Source organism: Aegilops tauschii, chromosome 5 (genome assembly GCF_002575655.3).
Source record: "Aegilops tauschii subsp. strangulata cultivar AL8/78 chromosome 5, Aet v6.0, whole genome shotgun sequence".
NCBI classification, from domain to species: domain Eukaryota; kingdom Viridiplantae; phylum Streptophyta; class Magnoliopsida; order Poales; family Poaceae; genus Aegilops; species Aegilops tauschii.
Genome location: NC_053039.3, coordinates 442,926,130 through 442,933,767, shown reverse-complemented (window position 1 = coordinate 442,933,767; position 7,638 = coordinate 442,926,130). Strand labels below are relative to the sequence as shown.

Sequence of the window (7,638 nt, the reverse complement as noted above, 5' to 3'; positions counted from 1 at the left end):
CAGTGGACGGGAAACCTCCACCAACCCAGGTCATAGTGCACACAATGACCTGGACATCGGAATACCCGACTCAATCGCATTGGGAAATCGCGAGCAGTCACCATGGGTAATGATATTTCCATCAAGTCTATATTGATATATAGATTCTGGAGAAACATATGACCGGAAGTCTACAATTGTCGACATACATTTCTCAACTAGATTGCAAAAACCTTCCAAATGATTCAGATCCAAAGACCATGGCCATGGCAAAGTGTGAACAACACTCAGACTGAACTCAAGCAAAGGGTATAATCTAGGTAGAAATGATCTTGCTCAATAATGGGAAGGTACTCATAAGCAATACCTACAACAGTTTTCTTCTGGAAACAGAATTGAGAACAACGAGGTGGTGAAACAAAGAGCAAGTATTGTAGCACAAGGGTTTACGCAGATACCTAACTATTCTCTAGAGGTGGAATCTCATTCCGGTAACTTATATAATTGGCAGTACAAAATCATCTATATTTGCAGTTGATAGATGTAGTGATCGCATATCAATGTGGCTCACTAGATTCAGACATATATGATTGATTTCCAATGGAATCTCAATTCTGAATCGAAATACAAAATGCAACATACATTGTGTAAAAATCAGTAAGTCACCATATGACTTATTGTTGTCGGTACATTTGGTACAACCGACTTAGTGAGTTCCTTTACACAAGGATTACTCCTACAATGATGGTTATCCATGTTTGTCTGTCATACACAGTGATTACTCCTGCAATGACAATACATGTAATCATCTAATGACGGAGTTTAAATGAAGGATTTGGGTAAAACCAAGATATCGCTCGTTACTACAACTTGAGAACCTTCACTCATACATTTTGGTACACTATGTTGTCTATATCCAAAATATATTGGAGAAATTCAATGTGGACAAGTCTTATACATCCGTAACTCTCATGGTGGTTCATTCTCTAGACGTAGAGAAAGATCTATTTAGACTAAGAGATGATGGAAATGAGATATTGGGACTCAACGTTCCATAATGCCATTGGATCCACCAAACACAATTGGTTGGTACTCAAGAATATCTTTCAATATCTCCAAGGCATGAAACATCTTGTCCTGGTTTTTCAGTTTCACAGAAATGTGAACACCGATATCATTGGATACATCGATCAGATCCCCACTATGTCAGATCGTAGACAAGCTTAGTGTTCCTACTAGGTGTGGTAGCCCTTTCATGAAGAGTCTTTGAAACAGACCTCATGGCTACATCCACCAATCATTATCTCAACGATAATGTTTCTTCTGTTGCCCAGATGCAAACAAGTTACGTAATAAGCAATATCACTATATTGCATATCTTGCAAGTCAAATCATGCAACTGATTTGTTCACCAAGTCTCTACCAACTTTTACATTCCAGGAATGTGTAAATGAAATTGGTATATGACGACTTCGGAATATGCAAGAATCAGGGGGAGTATCTTCCTAAATTGTTCCTGTTCAATGCATCATATTATACTCTTTTTCCCTTTATGAGTTTACTATACAGGTTCTCATAAAGGTTTTTAATGAGGTAATATCAACATGAGATCATATGTCATACTTTCTGTTTTCCCCACCGTGGTTTTTAGGAAAGTATAAACGACATATTTATTGTCCTCTAAATTCTATGAGTTTCTCATATTGATTTAAAAGAGACAATAACCATTATATGTTGCATCATTTTCTCCTTATTTTCCCACCGGGTTTGAAGGAGTTTTAGCAACATATATGCACTATTCTCCTCATATTTTTCCCACAGGGTTTTTGGAGGAGTCTTTCTCAAGATGCTTGTGATCAAAGATCGAACAAAGGATTCTCAAGATTTCTCGAGAAATTCTCGGGCGGATGTGTATGCACAAGAAGCTGCGTTGTACAAGGGGGAGTGTTAGAAATAGATGTCCAATGCCGTACGGACATGTCTGTAAGGACGCCTATGTCCGTACCGACGCGTCCTTGTAATTACCGCCTCAAAGGCGACTGTGCAGAGGGTATATATACCCGAATCCTTTGATCGATAAACAGAGTTTTTTTTTTGCATCTCTCAATTCTTTCAACAGATAAAACTTGAGGGAATATTTGTTCTACCTTTAGCTCCTCGTTGGGTTCGAAACTCTTACTTGTGGGTTATCAATATAGCATAGAATTCGTGTGGATTTTGAAACAGAAAAGAGGGATGGATCAACAGATGTGCTATTCCATTTTCTCGGACAATAACTGCTCAACTTCTACAAACACACACCAACTTCCCCATTTCATGCTTTCCGAGATTTTTCTTATCCTCCTCCTCGCTGCTGTGTCGTGCTTGGTCCTCATAGATACTTTGAAATTTCTGTCATATACTTCTTCACATGAGCGCGGGAATCAGAGCATGTAAATGTGGTGAACCACAAATGATAGGTTGTCTATGTGAAATGCTAAAATTTCAGATTGTATGACCAAAAAAGTTTATATGTTGAAACCAGAAGCCGTAGACACTGAACTTTGTATCTACTACCCCTGACAAAGTTGCATCCTTTCTATCTACGATCCAGAAAAAAAATAGCTTCCTTTCTAAGTAGAAAAAAGCATAAATTCTTCCAATTCCATGAGCCAGGGCGGCCGAATTCACTGTTTTGACCCTTTTGATAAAGTTTAGCGCGATCTGACCCTTGTTCGTAAAAAAACGGATCTGACCCTTTTGCTACCGCCATAGACGTTGGCGGTAGAAATATGTGGGCTACCGCCATGGTCAACGGCGGTAGACTTCTGGTCAACGCCCGTTGGCAAAGATGACGTGGCAAGTGGCGGGCCATTGGCGGTAGACCTCGAAGCTATAAATAGACTGTGTTGCCATGTTAGCAGGTGTTGGATATCTTCTATCAGGCCAGGGTTTGAATCCTGCTAAGTCCAAGATTTTTTGTTTACTTGTTTTTTTCCCAATAAAATTGAATAATTTGTCCAGTTTATGTTAGGATATGAATTGTTGACAAAAACTTTTTAATTTTTTTTTCTGTAACTATTTTAGAAAATTCTTGAAAAGATATACACATGCATGATGGGATATTTGGGTAAGTGTATTTGCACTTTGCCGGATGGTGCACGGGTAGTTTTTAGTTTATTCTTTTCTCCAATAAAAAATAAACAACTTGTCCAATCAATGTTAGACATGGATTATTGACAAAAAACATGTATGGGTATGTGGGGTATGTATTTGCATTTGCACGGGGTATGTATTTGTCCAATTAATGTCCAATCGGTTTGGATATTTAGGGTATTCGAATATGTATTTCTATACATGGATCGGTGCAAGTAATTAGTATCTATTTGTATGTATCAATACAGTTCTTGTAGTCCGATATGTATTTACACTAGCCAACCAATGCATAGGTACATGGATAAATGTTTGTATGTAGCATCGCTCAAAAAAAAAATTGTATGTAGCAGCGATGCAGGCATTTTGTTATGTATTTACACTTGTCGATCGGTGCACGAGCATTTGGATACGTATTTGTATGTATCGGATGCCATCTCTCTACCATGAAACCAGGTTGTAGGTGATATTCCTATAACACTCGGAACCATCCGTTTCGCGTAAATGCATATAGTCTTGGAAAAGGTATAACTACACCTAGGCTTTGACTAGTGCATCAACAAAATAAGACTGTCTTCTATACTCAAATATACAAACCGATACATATACATACATACCTGAATACCCATGTACGGGTCGGCAAGTGTAAATATGTACCCCATTATCCCATCATATATGTTTATATTTGAGGGGAATTTAATTTTTTTTACAAATAAGTAAAAAATGTTTTCTGTAATAATCCACATCTAACATTATTAGATGAATCGCTTTTATACTCAAATACTCGAAGCGATACATACAAATGCATAGCAGAGCAGCCGATCATGTATGTTTATATCTTCTCAAGAATTACGACAAAGTGCAAATACACGTACCCAAAAATCCCATCATGTATGTTTATATCTTTTCAAAAAAATTCTAAAATAGTTACAGAATTTTTCAAAAAAAAGTTTTTGTCAACAATCCATATCCTAACATAAACTGGACAAATTATTCAATTTTATTGGGCAAAAAGAAAAGTAAACAAAAAATCTTGGCCTTTGCAGGATTCGAACCCTAGTCTTATAGAACCTATCCAACACCTGCTAGCCAACTGCCGATGATGTACATCCAATAGTGCATGGCAACACAGACTATTTATAGCTTCGAGGTCTACCGCCAAAGGCCCGCCACTTGCCACGTCATCTTTGCCAGCGGGCGTTGACCAGAAGTCTACCGCCGTTGACCATGGCGGTAGGCCACATATTTCTACCGCCAACGTCTATGGCGGTAGCAAAAGGGTCAGATCCGAAAATTTTTACGAACAAGGGTCAGATCGCGCTAAACTTTGTCAAAAGAGTCAAAATAGTGAATTCGGCCAGCCAGGGCAGCTGCACTCTTCCAATTTGTCTCTACAAAACTGTTCCAGCTGGAGCGGGCCACCATGTCAAAAATGGATTTAGACGAGTTATAGCAATGGCAATACAATCAGTGCGGAGCAGAACAACACACAAGACAAGATTTGGTGGAGAGGGGAAGGGACCGTACCATGAAAACCAGAGGGAGGCCGAGGTCCGGCGTCTCGTCGAGGCCTAGGTCCAGCAGCTCGTCAAGGCGGAGGTCCTGCGGCTCGGCCACGACGTCCCAGTACAAATTGCCTTCGTCTCCGCCGCCGACGTCCTGGGCGGTGCGACCACCAGAGCCAGGAAAATTCATGTGATAGTTCATATACTAGAAAATTCTAAAAAAATAGAAGACACGATTATGGAGAAACACCGAACAACAATATGAAATTTTAAAGCACACCACCGACTAAAATTGCCTCTTCAAGTTTCCTGGTACAAGCCTAAAATTATCACAGGAAGATAATAATGGTGAGTGTGTGCATCTTTTTCTGCTTTCAAGCTTGGTGGTGTTTTTCTAAGCCTGCTTCCAATTTCTGAATGCTAAACAGTCCGATCAAGTAACTGAACTGTCCTAATTCCTTCGCATAGTGGGCCAGTTCGCTTAGATGATCAGACAACACATCCTGGATACCAGTAAAGATCTTAAGTGCCTTTTGTTTGTTCAGTTTATCTATGGATGCGGTGAGGTTACTGTAGATGATATCCAACTTTGAAGGAAGGTCAGCTCTAATAGGGTTAACCACCGGCCTATCTGCAACACCTAGCTTTATCTCCTCCTACTATTTCTGAATACAGTGTAGTACTATCACGGCTACAGTTTACCAATTCTGGTCACAGAGCACAAGCTAGGTGTGTAAATAATGCATTGAGATATTGTTCGAACTAACAGAAAGTGCTACTGTGGGGTTGGAAAATGAGGTAAAAAAACTGAACCTGCTTTTAACTGCTGGCCAATAATGAACTCTTTCTCCTTCAGGTTATGGCACAAACTTGAAAGCCCGGAACAAATGGCCTACTTTCTAGAAACAGAGAAACACAATAAGGGGATATAGAAGTGATAAAAGGTAAACACCCAACACCAGCGAACATTTTGTACAAACTCGTTGTATAATCAGTACCACTGATAGCTCATCCTTAGATCCTAAACCTTCTGGAAAAAACTCAAATTCCAGAGAAGAATGTTGTATCTGGGTAAATATTTATGGTGGAATTCCTATTAAATGTTGCTCTGCTCCAGTAAAGCTAATGGTAGCTACACCAGAACATCATGCACTAAAATGACCTCTCTGAGGTATAAATTATACGGTGCCACAGAAAGAAATGAATGCAGCAGCTAGCTAGAAAGAAAGTGAGCAAAACGCTATGCATGCACTAAAATGACTTTATGTGAGGGAGAATATATTACTTACTTGTGTATGTGAGATTCAGGAATGTAACACCGATGCTTGTGATCCCTGCCAGCTCACCTAAAATTGAAGTAGCCTGCTCAAAAGAAAAGTGGGAAAGTCAACATACATATAATCAAGACCATAGTTGTCCTGCCCAAGTGAGACTTAACAAAAATCCCAGCCAGTTCATGAAACCAGGACAAGATCTTTACATATACACCGATTTGCAATCACAAGCCTGAACTTCTCTTGTGTGCAAGCATCATATCTCAGGCAATACCATCAATTTCGGAAATTATTGAACTATTTTGCCCTCTTTGGAATCTGGACACAACCACATCTTTCTCCCTCGTGCTTCACCAGTCCATCCAATTGACGGTTCATCAGAACTCTAAGGTAGCTAGTCTGCAGATTAGGAATAGTTGAGCTTCAGAACGCAAGGCAAACTTACTTGCTTGAGGACCGGGGGCGGCGGGGCGGAGGCCAAGCTGAGTGGGAGCGCGACGGGCGGCTCCGGCGGCGAGCGGATCCAGGGCGGGGCGGCTTCGGCGGCGACCTGCGGCGAAGGGCGACCCGCGGCGGCTCCCGCGGCGAGTGGCTCCCGCAGGCGGCGGCTGCAGCGGCGAGCGGCTCCCGCGGCTGCTCGGGCCGCGGCTTCCGCGGGCGGCGGCTCCAGCGGCGAGCGGCTCCTACGGGGGCTCCCGCGGCGAAGGGCGGATAACGGCTGCCCGAGTTTGCGGGGCGGCGAACGCCGCGGGAGGAGGAGGGGGAGGTCGTGCGCGCAGGGGCGAATGTCGTGCGAAGAGGAAGGTCGGAGAGGGCATGAGGAGGGGGGTCATCGCCGGGAGAACCACGTCGTCGTGAGGTGGAGAGCCAGATCGGGGATTGGGGTGCGGCGGCGGGTGGGGCGGCGGGTGGGGAGACGAGGGGTAGCTAGGGTTCGAGGGAGGGAGGGAGCCTCGTTTGTCTAGTTTTTCGCGTTACGTGCGAGGGGGCCTTGTCCTGGTTAAATTTTGTAGGTTATTTTTCGTAGATTTTTTTTAGGACGAAAAAACCTAGTGAAGGTGGGACGAAAAATTAACCGACGAAGACTACCAACTGAGACATTAGGAGTAGAGATCCCGCGGCGAAGGGCGGATACCAGCTGCCGGAGTTTGGGGGGCGGCGAACGGCGTGGGAGGAGGAGGGGGAGGTCGTGCGCGCAGGGGCGAGTGTCGTGCGAAGAGGAGGTCGGAGAGGGCATGAGGAAGGGGGTCATCGCCGGGAGAACCACGTCGTCGTGAGGTGGAGAGCCAGATCGGGGATTGGGGTGCGGCGGCGGGTGCAGCTGGAGGCGGGGAGACGAGGGGTAGCCAGGGTTTGAGGGAGGGAGGGAGCCTCGTTCGTCTAGTTTTTCGCGTTACGTGCGAGGGGGCCTTATCCTGGTTAAATTTCGAAGGTTATTTTTCGTAGAATATTTTAGGACGAAAAAAAACCAGTGAAGATGGGACGAAAATTAATCGACGGAAACTATAAACTCAGACATTAGGAGTAGAAATACATCTATCACAAAGAAATCAGCAGAAATGACATGTGCGCACACACGTGTACAAGCATAGCTTGCACAAATCGATTTGAGATTTGCACATGCATCCACATGGGTACTTACTACGTTCCTTCACACGCAAAAAATATACACATACAAAACCGTTGAAGAACTTGAGTAGTACTCCCTCCATAAACAAATATAAGAACGTTTAGATTATTACTTTAGT

General features: G+C 42.9%; 1 non-coding gene across 1 annotated transcript; it reads right to left on the bottom strand.

Annotated features, from left to right (window-relative positions):
• Positions 1 to 3,977: 3,977 nt before the first annotated feature.
• Positions 3,978 to 6,872, bottom strand: LOC109746604 (uncharacterized). Its single transcript, XR_012183020.1, has 4 exons — positions 6,336 to 6,872; positions 5,906 to 5,978; positions 4,639 to 5,515; positions 3,978 to 4,519 (listed from the first exon to the last, which is right to left on the bottom strand). It is a non-coding gene; the product is annotated as an uncharacterized protein (transcript).
• Between the last annotated feature and the right edge of the window lie 766 nt (positions 6,873 to 7,638).